This window comes from Neoarius graeffei, chromosome 13 (assembly GCF_027579695.1).
Source record: "Neoarius graeffei isolate fNeoGra1 chromosome 13, fNeoGra1.pri, whole genome shotgun sequence".
NCBI classification, from domain to species: Eukaryota; Metazoa; Chordata; class Actinopteri; order Siluriformes; family Ariidae; genus Neoarius; species Neoarius graeffei.
In genome coordinates, this window is record NC_083581.1 from 82,094,448 (window position 1) to 82,107,099 (window position 12,652).

Genomic DNA, 12,652 nt, shown 5'->3' on the forward strand with positions numbered 1-12,652 from the left:
TAATAAAGCCACACCCTCCAGACTGGATTTTTGGAATTGGGACTAGTTTTTTGGAACTTGCTCCAAACTCAACTCTGATAGGCTGGGGCACCAACCCTGGCCCTAAGGCACACCCCACCCGACTCGGTTTCTGGGTTCCAGACTACTTTTTTGGGACTTGCTCCAAACTCAATTCTGATGTGCTGACATGTGCCACCAGACCATAAGACACTTCACCACACTCTTTTCTTTGGAAAACAGACAACTTCATCAGGAAAAACCCTTATATCTCGCTCCCTGAAAGACATTGGAGGAAACTTTCACCACAGGGTCGTACAGACTGGGCTCCTCTATCAAATTCCAGTGCTATTACACTAGGATTAGGGTTAATTCCAAAAATCGAGTCTCAATTCCAAAAATCGAGTCTCAATTCCAAAAATCGAGTCTCAATTCCAAAAGTCAAGTCTCAAACTCCTAACCGAGACTTGATTTTTGGAATTGAGACTTGATTTTTGGAATTGAGACTCGATTTTTGGAATTGAGACTTGATTTTTGGAATTGAGGCTTGATTTTTGATATGTTTGATCTCTGGGGCAAATTAGGGTTGTCACTTGATGTCTGGAACTTGATATCTGGAATTCAGACTTAATATCTTGAACCCACTAGGGTTCACACTTGATATCTGGAATTCAGACTTGATATCTGGAGCAAAGTAGGGTTGTGACATGATGTCTGGACCCTGGACACCAAGAAAACATTTTATTGCAATTCAATAACTTTAATGCACTTCCATATCTTTAGTAAGCCAAAAAACCTTTAAAGAAATACAATAACATCAAACATTTCAAAACACACTTTTAATAGAACAGCATGGAACAGAAGGTCATGGGGACACTTTGGGCTTGTTCTCCCACAGCCCTAAATCCTCCTGGGGAAAGTTGTTAGGAGCATGTTTCAGGCCATTTGGAGTGTATCGGTGCCTGTTTTGGAGACATTTAAATTTGATATTGAACTCTTTTAGTTTGAGCCTAGGCTCGTAAGCCCCAACACCACGTCAAGGTAGAGTTCACGTTGGGGTTGTTAACACAACGTGGTTTTGTCTAAGCAATGGGTCGGGTTAGGACTCGTTCCGGAAATCGAGTCCAAAGTCCTAACCGAGTGATTTCCAGAGCCATTTCACCCACTTGAAAGCCAGAAAAGTCATTTCTGATGGGCTATTGTGTTTCAGCATCCCATATAAGCCCTGGGAGTGGGGGGAAAAAAAAAAAATTTTTTTGGATGAGTTTAGGCCCACGGTGTCGAGTAAAGGTATTAGGCCTTTGACCCATCTGTAGGGTCTGGCAACGAGGCCAATTTTTTTTTTTCAAAAATACGTTAAATACGGTTACCCTGAGCACCATGCATCCTTTTTTGTACACATACAACTTTCAGCCTGCAATAGGGCTCGCTCTTAAGTGAAGGAGTTAGGGTTAGCGGGTTAGGGAAATAGACTTCATTTCCGGAATTAGGCCTATTGACAGTATCCTATACCTGGAACGAGGCCTAACCTTTCAAAAACATTTAACACTACAAGTCCCAGCATTTTTCTGTCTACCTAGAAGACACACATAGGGGCCGTTTGGCCCGACCGCTTTTCCCTTATGCACTCCTTTTGTTATGGTAATGAGGCTGTTAGTGGCAGTGTGTGGGGGGAGGGGGTCACCCTTCACACACTTCACACTTCAGTGGTGAATTCATGTTGGCTGCTTCTGTGAGAATGAGGAATAAAAACACATTCTATTCTAAAATGTGAACATGTGAATGTCCCATGTGACCATAACATTTATCCCCATGGCAATTAATCAATTGAACAAGATATGGGAGATACATACTACACTCATACTTGTGTTAATGTACAAATGATTCCTTTTAACATTTCTAGCATTGATTGATGCCTCTGACCAGTGGTCTGTATTTATTTACACGTTTTGCTATTTATTGTGTTGTGATGGGTTTTTTTATTGTATGTGTTTTTTGTCACTCTGCTGTGCTGTAAGACAAATTGCCTTTTTTAAGGACATTAAAGCTTTCAACTCAAGTCAAGACGAGTCATAACGACTCATGTGACTGCAACCAGACAATTGTTTGATGGATAAATACCTCAGTGCACATGGACTATCGCTTCAGTTCCCTCAAGAATTTTGTGGTGAAAGAAGCTCCTCTCCAAGGAACGAAGATGCAGAGATTCAACAGGCATTGGAAATGATCCTGGATGGAGCAAACCCTTGCGACAAGTTCAAGTGGCTCCAGCCGTGAGCCACTATCAGCCACATTTCCATAACAAAATGAGTGTCCAGAGGGGGGACTTGAGGCCAATTGGCCCTCTTGTGGGTTTTCTAGGTAAAAAGGCCAAATGGCCCCTCTCTGGGAAAAAAATCATGTCTCCAAAATAGGTAGGGTTAGCGGGTTAGGGAAATAGACTTGATTTCCGGAATTAGGCCTATTGACAGTATCCTATACCCGGAACGAGGCCTAACCTTTCACAAAAACATTTTTTTAAAAATCATGTCTCCAAAATAGGTAGACTCCAAATGGGCTGAAACCTGCTCCTAACACCTTCCCCTGGGAAGTTTTTTGGCAAGTGGGACTTGGGCAAATTTTCACTACCGGCCTTCCATTGAAATGAATGGGTTAGGGTTTGTTTTTGAATAACTCTGAAACTAAAGGTCCTACGGCTTCGCGGATGCGTCGGCCACGATCGGGGACCGCGACTTAGTGTGTGCGACGATTTTGAAGCCGCGGGGACATTCGGGTAATTTTTCACGAATATTTTTACACTTTTTTTCTGACCTGTGACCTTTGGGTGTATCTCAGGACAGGAAGGTGCTAGAGACTCGGTTCCGAGTCAGGCGCGCTCGGCGCCCTCAATTTAGGGGGGGTAGACTTGATTCTGGGTCAATAGCACCTTTTCCTGATTTTTTTGTGAATATTTCCAACAATTTTTACGAGGCCTTTTGCCGAGTGCGTTTCGGGCCGCCGTTCCGGACAGGAAGGTCGTACGGACGTCAGACGAGTATCCCCCGTTTCGTCTCGCTTAGGGCTATCTACCGATAGGGGCGCGAGGCCCTAGCCCGAAAAGGCGGGCCGTGATTGGACGAAATCAAAATTCCAACCGGCAAGTCTAAGCAATGGGGTCGGGTTAGGACTCGTTCCGGAAATCAAGTCCAAAGTCCTAACCGAGTGATTTCCAGAGTCATTTCCCCCACTTGAAAGTCAGAAAAGTCATTTCTGATGGGCTATTGTGTTTCACCATCCCATATAAGCCCTGGGAGTGGGGAAAAAATAAAAATAAAAATTGGATGATTTTAGGCCCACGGTGTCGAGTAAGGGTATTAGGCCTTGGACGTAGGGTCTGGCGACGAGGCCGATTTTTTTTTTTCAAAAATCCATTAAATATGGTTACCCTGAGCCCCACGCATCCTCTTTGTACACATACACCTTTCAGCCTGCAAAAGGGCTGGCTCTGAAGTGAAGGAGTCAGGGTTAGCGGGTTAGGGAAATAGACTTCATTTCCGGAATTAGGCCTATTGACAGTATCCTATACCCGGAACGAGGCCTAACCTTTCAAATACATTTTTTAAAAAATCATGTTGCAGTTGCAAAGAGAATTTACTACTAACGCAAACTTTACAGCACATCAGGGAAAAAAGGACAAAAAAGGCTACCGGTAAACCCACTGAACTTTTTTATATGCAAACGCTGCGCTCGCGGTAATCCGTGGGCATGACAAATGTTTGTTCCTTACCTGTGATTGGTTTAAACTTTCTTTCTCAGTGGTGTGTAGTAAAATATCTTCAGTTAAAGTGAACAAACTGCCTGTGAAAGGGCTAATGGTTAAAATGGTTCTTACTTTACAACTGGTTTTCTGTTCAGTTATATTTGTTCAGCAACATATTACCTGAATGATTACAAATTGTTAAAATATACTTAATTTACCTTATACATAAATATTTATATATTGTTGCCTAATTAACTTGGGTTTTGTTATAGAAAAACAAGCATTTATTCATACATGCTTTGTTGTAGAAAAACAGGCATTTATTCATACATTTATTTTATGTTTGTATGTTTAAAGGTTTTTAACCTTCTAGCTTCTACTTCTGGTTCTATGTTTTGTTCTGGGAAAACCCACTACTACCACAATTATACTATAACGTCAGTTCCACTGAAAACCAATAAAATACAAGACGAGTGGAATGCTGTGTCCGAGTCCTTCCCTTTCAAGTGTGGGAAACCCTGATGCTCACATACACTTGACAGACCCTGTGTTTGACTTACATCTCTGTTGTTGTTGTGAAAAGTAGTGTGGGGGAAGGGCATCAGCAGCAGAGAGCTTCTGTGTGGGTGGGGAGGGGCAATAGCAGCAGAGAGCTTCTTCTAAGAGCATTTCTTTGACAAGACCCAGACTGGATTTTCCAAAAAAACACCTTGGCGGCGTGGCTTAGGGTCCTAAGGCGTGTCCCAGCACGTCAAAATTGAGTTTGGACCAGGATAGGACATTGGACTTCAATACCAGAATTAGGCCTATTGACAGTATCCTATACCCGGAACGAGGCCTAACCGTTCAAAAACATTTTTAAAAAAAATCATGTATCCAAAATAGGTAGACTCCAAATGGGCTGAAACGTGCTCCTAACATCTTCCCCCGGGAAGTTCTTTGGCAAGTGGGACTTGGGAAGTTTTCACGACTGGCCTTCCATTGAAATGAATGGGTTAGTGTTTGTTTTTGAATAACTCTGAAACTAAAGGACCTACGGCTTCGCGGACACCTCAGCCACGATCGGGGACCCCGAGTTAGGGTGTGTGACGATTTTGAAGCAGCGGGGACATTCGGGTTATTTTTCACGAATATTTTTACACTTTTTTTCTGACCTGTGACCTTTGGGTGTATCTCAGGACAGGAAGGTGCTAGAGACTCGGTTCAAAGTCAGGCGCGCTCAGTGCCCTCGATTTAGGGGGGGGTAGACTCGATTCCGGGTCAATACCACCTTTTCCTGATTTTTTTGTGAATATTTCCAACTATTTTTACGAGGCCTTTGGCCGAGTGCGTTTCGGGCCGCCGTTCCGGACAGGAAGGTCGTACGGACGTCAGACGAGAATCCCCCGTATCGTCTCGCTTAGGGCTATCTACCGATAGGGGCGCGAGGCCCTAGCCCGAAAAGGCGGGCCGTGATCGGATGAAATCAAAATTCCAACCGGCAAGTCTAAGCGATGGGGTCGGGTTAGGACTCGTTCCGGAAATCAAGTCCAAAGTCCTAACCGAGTGATTTCCAGAGTCATTTCCCCCACTTGAAAGTCAGAAAAGTCATTTCTGATGGGCTATTGTGTTTCACCATCCCATATAAGCCCTGGGAGTGGGGGGGAAAAAAATAAAAAATTTTGGATGATTTTAGGCCCACGGTGTCGAGTAAGGGTATTAGGCCTTGGACGTAGGGTCTGGCGACGAGGCCGATTTTTTTTTTTTTCAAAAATCCGTTAAATATGGTTACCCTGAGCCCCACGCATCCTCTTTGTACACATACAACTTTCAGCCTGCAAAAGGGCTTGCTCTGAAGTGAAGGAGTCAGGGTTAGCGGGTTAGGGAAATAGACTTCATTTCCGGAATTAGGCCTATTGACAGTATCCTATTCCCGGAACGAGGCCTAACCGTTCAAAAACATTAAAAAAAAAAATCATGTATCCAAAATAGGTAGACTCCAAATGGGCTGAAACATGCTCCTAACACCTTCCCCTGGGAAGTTCTTTGGCAAGTGGGACTTGGGAGGTTTTCACTACCGGCCTTCCATTGAAATGAACGGGTTAGTGTTTGTTTTTGAATAACTCTGAAACTAAAGGTCCTACGGCTTCGCGGACACCTCGGCCACGATCGGGGACCCCGAGTTAGGGGGTGGGACGAATCTGAAACCGCGGGGACATTCGGGTAATTTTTCACGAATATTTTTACACTTTTTTTCTGACCTGTGAGCTTTGGGCGTATCTCGGGACAGGAAGGTGCTAGACACTCGGTTCCGAGTCAGGCGCGCTCGGCGCCCTCGATTTAGGGGGGGTAGACCAGATTCCGGGTCGATGGCACCTCTTCCTGATTTTTTTGTGAATATTTCTGACTATTTTTACGAGGCCTTCGGCCTAGTGCGTTTCGGGCCGCCGTTCCGGACGGGAAGGTCGTACGGACGTCGGACGAGTATCCCCCGTTCCGTCTCGCTCGGGGCTATCTACCGATGGGGGCGCGAGGCCCTAGCCCGAAAAGGCGGTCCGTGATCGGACGAAATCAAAATTCCAACCGGCAAGTCTAAGCGATGGGGTCGGGTTAGGACTCGTTCCGGAAATCGAGTCCAAAGTCCTAACCGAGTGATTTCCAGAGCCATTTCACCCACTTGAAAGTCAGAAAAGTCATTTCTGATGGGCTATTGTGTTTCAGCATCCCATATAAGCCCTGGGAGTGGGGGGAAAAAAAATAAAAAATTTTGGATGATTTTAGGCCCACGGTGTCGAGTAAGGGTATTAGGCCTTGGACGTAGGGTCTGGCGACGAGGCCGATTTTTTTTTTCAAAAATCCGTTAAATACGGTTACCCTGAGCCCCACGCATCCTCTTTGTACACATACAACTGTCAGCCTGCAAAAGGGCTCACTCTGAAGTGAAGGAATCAGTGTTAGCGGGTTAGGGAAATAGACTTCATTTCCGGAACGAATCCTAACCTAACTCATTGCTTAGACATTGCCGGTTGGAATTTCATTTTCCCTCCAAAAACGGTCGATTTTTTTGGGCCTGGGTTTTGCGCCTTTGGGTATCGGTAGAGAGCCGGGTCTGTGCGGCCCTACGGTAAAAGTTTTCTCGGGTGTCTTTCGTGGACCGAGTTATGGGCCTTTTTTGGAATGATTTTGAATTGAATTTTGAAACGAATGGGTTAGGGTTTGTTTTCGAATAACTCTGAAACTAAAGGTCCTACGGCTTCGCGGACGTGTCGGCCACGATCGGGGACCCCGATTTAGGGCGCGCGACGATTTTGAAGCCGCCGGGACGTTCGGGTAATTTTTCACAAATATTTTTACACTTTTTTTCCGACCTTTCACCTTCGGGCGTATCTCGGGACGGGAAGGCGCTAGAGACTCGGTTCCGAGTCAGGCGCGCTCGGCGCCCTCGATTTAGGGGGGGTAGACTCGATTCCGGGTCGACGGCACCTCTTCCTGATTTTTTTGTGAATATTTCCGACTATTTTTACGAGGCCTTCGGCCTAGTGCGTTTCGGGCCGCCGTTCCGGACGGGAAGGTCGTACGGACGTCGGACGAGCATCCCCCGTTTCGTCTCGCTCGGGGCTATCTACCGACGGGGGCGCGAGGCCCTAGGCCGAAAAGGCGGGCCGCGATCGGACGAAATCGAAATTCCAACCTGCAAGTCTAAGCGATGGGGTCGGGTTAGGACTCGTTCCAGAAATCGAGTCCAAAGTCCTAACCGAGTGATTTCCAGAGCCGTTTCCCCCACTTGAAAAATAATTTCTGACATCGACCCGTGCGGCTCGATCGGACTCGGTGCGCTATTACGTTGCACGACCCCTTTTTCCCCATTCATTTATATGGGCTTCTTTGGAGATACGTGAGATCTCGCCAGCAGATGGAGGCAAAACACAAGCGATAATACTCTGCCTCTCGACTTCAGTTCCACAGGGAATCTTGGTGTGATTTTCTGGGGTCTCCTCACAGGGCCTGGCTAAGCGCGCTGCATCACTCTCGCGATTTCCCACAGGGGAATTGTCTAGTTATTATTATTCTTATTCTTCTTATTATTTTTTTTTCAAAAATCCATTAAATACGGTTGCCCTGAGCCCCACGCATCCTTTTTTGTAGACATACAACTTTCAGCCTGCAAAAGGGCTCGCTCTGAAGTGAAGGAGTGAGGGTTAGCGGGTTAGGGAAATAGACTTCGTTTCCTTGAATTAGGCCTATTTACTGTATCCTATACCCGGAACGAGGCCTAACCTTTCACAAAAACATTTTTAAAAAAATCATGTCTCCAAAATATGTGCCAAACGCCTCCAAATGGGCTGAAACGTGCTCCTAACACCTTCCCCTGGGAAGTTTTTTGGCAAGTGGGACTTGGCCGTTTCACCCACTTGAAAGTCAGAAAAGTCATTTCTGATGGGATATTGTGTTTCAGCATCCCATATAAGCCCTGGGAGTGGGGGAAAAAAAAAATAAAAGGGTTTCATTTCATCCCAAATCATTTTGGATGATTTTAGGCCCACGGTGTCGAGTAAGGGTATTAGGCCTTGGACGTAGGGTCTGGCGACGAGGCCGATTTTTTTTTTTCAAAAATCCGTTAAATACGGTTACCCTGAGCCCCCACGCATCCTCTTTTCCAACTGTTTTTACGGGCCTTCGGCCTAGGACGTTTCGGGCCGCCGTTCCGGACAGGAAGGTCGTACGGAGGTCGGACGAGTATCCCCCGATTCGTCTCGCTCGGGGCTATCTACCGATACCGCGTTTGTTACGGTTCGACCCCGTTTTAGGGGCGAGACAGTCGGACTTGATTTTTGGAACTCGGACTAGTTTTTTGGAACTCGTTCCCGGTTTCCCAAAAAAACGCTTCGGGGGAGTCGCCCCTGGTCCGGGGGCACGTCCCGTCGTATCGGAATCGAGTTTCGAGCGATATTTCAAAAAAGCGGTCTCGGATCCGGATGTCGGGTCGGGGGGGCGTGGCCTAGGGTCCGGGGGCGTGTCCCAGCCTATCAGAATCGAGTTTGGGGCGAGTTCCAAAAAACCAGTCCCAATTCCAAAAATCGAGTCCGGGGGGCGTGGCCTAGGGTCGGGGGGCGTGTCCCAGCCAATCAGAATCGAGTTTGGGGCAAGTTCCAAAAATCTAGTCCCAATTCCAAAAATCGAGTCCGGGGGGCGTGGCCTAGGGTCGGGGGGCGTGTCCCAGCCAATCAGAATTGAGTTTGGGGCAAGTTCCAAAAAACCAGTCCCAATTCCAAAAATCGAGTCCGGGGGGCGTGGCCTAGGGTCGGGGGGCGTGTCCCAGCCAATCAGAATCCAGTTTGGGGCAAGTTCCAAAAAACTAGTCCCAATTCCAAAAATCGAGTCCGGGGGGCGTGGCCTAGGGTCGGGGGGCGTGTCCCAGCCAATCAGAATCAGGTTTGGGGCAAGTTCCAAAAAACTAGTCCCAATTCCAAAAATCAAGTCTGGGGGGCGTGGCCTAGGGTCCCGGGGGGGTCCGCAGCCAATCAGAATCGAGTTTGGGGCAAGTTCCAAAAAACTAGTCTGGAGTCCAGAAAACAAGTCTCTAGTGTTAGAGCGCCACCTAGAGTCCAATATGCCCTCGGCCTAGCCGACTAAGCTAAGCTATCCCAATTCCACAAACTGTGTTTTTGGATTCCAACTTGCCATTACCGATGAATGGTCGCAGTCTGTCGTGACCGGTCGCGACGAAAAAATTCCAACTCCACAGTCCCCGCAATGGGGCCGGTTCCACAAATCAAGTCTATTTGCCTAACCCTAACCCTAACCCTAACCCTAACCCTAACCCTAACCCTAACCCTAACCCTAACCCTAACCCTAACCCTAACCCTAACCCTAACCCTAACCCTAACCCTAACCCTAACCCTAACCCTAACCCTAACCCTAACCCTAACCCTAACCCTAACCCTAACCCTAACCCTAACCCTAACCCTAACCCTAACCCTAACCCTAACCCTAACCCTAACCCTAACCCTAACCCTAACCCTAACCCTAACCCTAACCCTAACCCTAACCCTAACCCTAACCCTAACCCTAACCCTAATTAGGAAAATGAAGGAGAATAGACTCTTAAGGCGGAATTCGATTCCACAAATCAAGTCCGAAATTTCAGAAAGCTATTAAATGATAATCCTGCGGCATAGGTCGCTTTTTGGGATTGTGTAGAAGGTTATTACAGATTTTTTGACACCTTTGAAATAAATTTTAGATCTTCTTATGATTTTATACCGCAATAAAACCCCTCAAGCCTAATTACCACTAATTATTGTTGCAATATACTACCCTGTCACAGGGTGGCCGTTGTAAAAACTAGGTTTATGGATTCCGGACTACTTTTTTGGAACTTGCTCCAATAGGCTGGGACACCCCCCTGGACGCTAGGCCACGCCCCCCCAGACTTGATTTTTGGAATTGGGACTAGTTTTTTGGAACTTGCCCCAAACTTAATTCTGATAGGCTGGGACACACCCCTAGACCCTAGGCCACGCCCCCCAGACTCGATTTTTGGAATTGGGACTAGTTTTTTGGAACTTGCCCCAAACTTGATTCTGATAGGCTGGGACACACCCCTGGAACATGGGCCACGCCCCCCAGACTCGATTTTTGGAATTGGGACTAGTTTTTGGGAACTTGCCCCAAACTTAATTCTGATAGGCTGGGACACACCCCTGGACCCTAGGCCACGCCCCCCAGACTCGATTTATGGATCCGAGCCTACTTTTCTGGAAATCGCTCGAAACTTAATTCCGATATGCCGGCACGTGCCCCCGGACCCCAGGCCACTCCCCCAAAGTGTTTTTTGGGAAACCGGGACCGAGTTCCAAAAAACTAGTCCGAGTTCCAAAAATCAAGTCCGACCGTCTCGCACCTAAAACGGGGTCGAATTGTAACAAATGCTGTATCGGTAGATAGCCCTAAGCGAGACGAAAAGGGGGATACTCGTCTGACGTCCGTACGACTTTCCTGTCCCGAACGTCGGCCCGAAACGCACTCGGAAAAAGGCCTCATAAAAATTGTTGGAAATATTCACAAAAAATCAGGAAAAGGTGCTATTGACTCGCAATTGAGGCTACCCCCCCTAAATCGCGGGCGTTGAGCGCGCCTGACTTGGAACCGAGTCCCTAGCACCTTCCTGTCCCGAGATACACCCGAAGGTGAAAGGTCAGAAAAAAAGTGTAAAAATATTCGTGAAAAATTACCCGAATGTCCGTGCGGCTTCAAAATCGTCACACGCCCTAACTCTGGGTCCGCGATCGTGGCCGAGGCGTCCGCTGAACCTAGGCCCAAAAAAATCGACCGTTTTTGGAGGGAAAATGAAATTCCAACCGGCAAGTCTAAGCAATGGCGTCGGGTTTGGACTCGTTCAGGAAATCGAGTCCAAAGTCCTAACCGAGTGATTTCCAGAGCCATTTCACCCACTTGAAAGTCAGAAAAGTAATTTCTGATGGGCTATTGTGTTTCAGCATCCCATATAAGCCCTGGGAGTGGGGGAAAAAAAATAAAAATTTTTGGAAGATTTTAGGCCCACGGTGTCGAGTAAGGGTATTAGGCCTTTGACATAGGGGCTGGCCACGAGGCCTATTTTTTTTTTTTTTCAAAAATCCATTAAATATGGTTACCCTGAGCCTCACACATCCTTTTTTTGTACACATACAACTTTCAGCCTGCAAAAGGGCTCGCTCTGAAGTGAAGGAGTTACAATTACGGCTTTAGGCAAATAGACTTGATTTCCGGAACGAGTCCTAACCTAACTCATTGCTTAGACATTGCCGGTTGGAATTTCATTTTCCCTCCAAAAACGGTCAATTTTTTTGGGCCTAGGTTTCGCGGACGCCTCGGCCACGATCGGGGACCCCGAGTTAGGGCTTGCTAAGGTTTTGAAGCCGCGGGGAGATTCGGGTAATTTTTCACGAATATTTTTACACTTTTTTTCTGACCTTTCACCTTTGGGCGTATCTCGGGACAGGAAGGTGCTAGAGACTCGGTTCTGAGTCAGGCGCGCTCAGCGCCCTCGATTTAGGGGGGGTAGACTCGATTCCGGGTCAATAGCACCTTTTCCTGATTTTTTTGTGAATATTTCCAACTATTTTTACGAGGCCTTTGGCCGAGTGCGTTTTGGGCCGCCGTTCCGGACAGGAAGGTCGTACGGACGTCAGACGAGTACCCGCAGTTACGTCTCGCTTCGGGCTATCGCCCGAAAGGGGCGCGAGACCCTAGCCCGAAAAGGCGGGCCGTGATTGGACAAAATCTAAATTCCAACAGGTAATGTCTAAGCAATGGAGGCCACAACTCAAGTCCAATCTCCTAACCTAAGTGTGTGGGGGATGGGCAGTAGCAGCTGAGAGCTTCTTCTAAGAGCTTTTCTTTGACTGTGACAAGGCCCCGAACTGGATTTTTGGAATTCAGGCTCGATTTTTGGAATTGAGGCTTGATTTTTGGAATTGAGACTCGATTTTTGGAATTGAGGCTTGATTTTTGATATTTTTTATCTCTGGGGCAAGTTCGGGTTGTGACTTGATGTCTGGAACTTGATATCTGGAATTCAGACTTAATACCTTGAACCCATTATGTTTCACACTTGATATCTGGAATTCAGACTTGATATCTGGAACAAATTAGGGTTGGGACTTGATATCTGGAACTGGACACCAAAAAAGCATTTAATTGCAATTCAATAACTTTAATGCACTTCCATATCTTTGATAAAGCCACAATTTAATGCACTTCCATATCTTTAATAAAGCCACACCCCCCAGACTCGATTTTTGGAATTGGGACTAGTTTTTTGGAACTTGCTCCAAACTCAACTCTGATAGGCTGGGGCACCAACCCTGGCAATAAGGCACACCCCACCCGACTCGGTTTCTGGGTTCCAGACTACTTTTTTGGGACTTGCTCCAA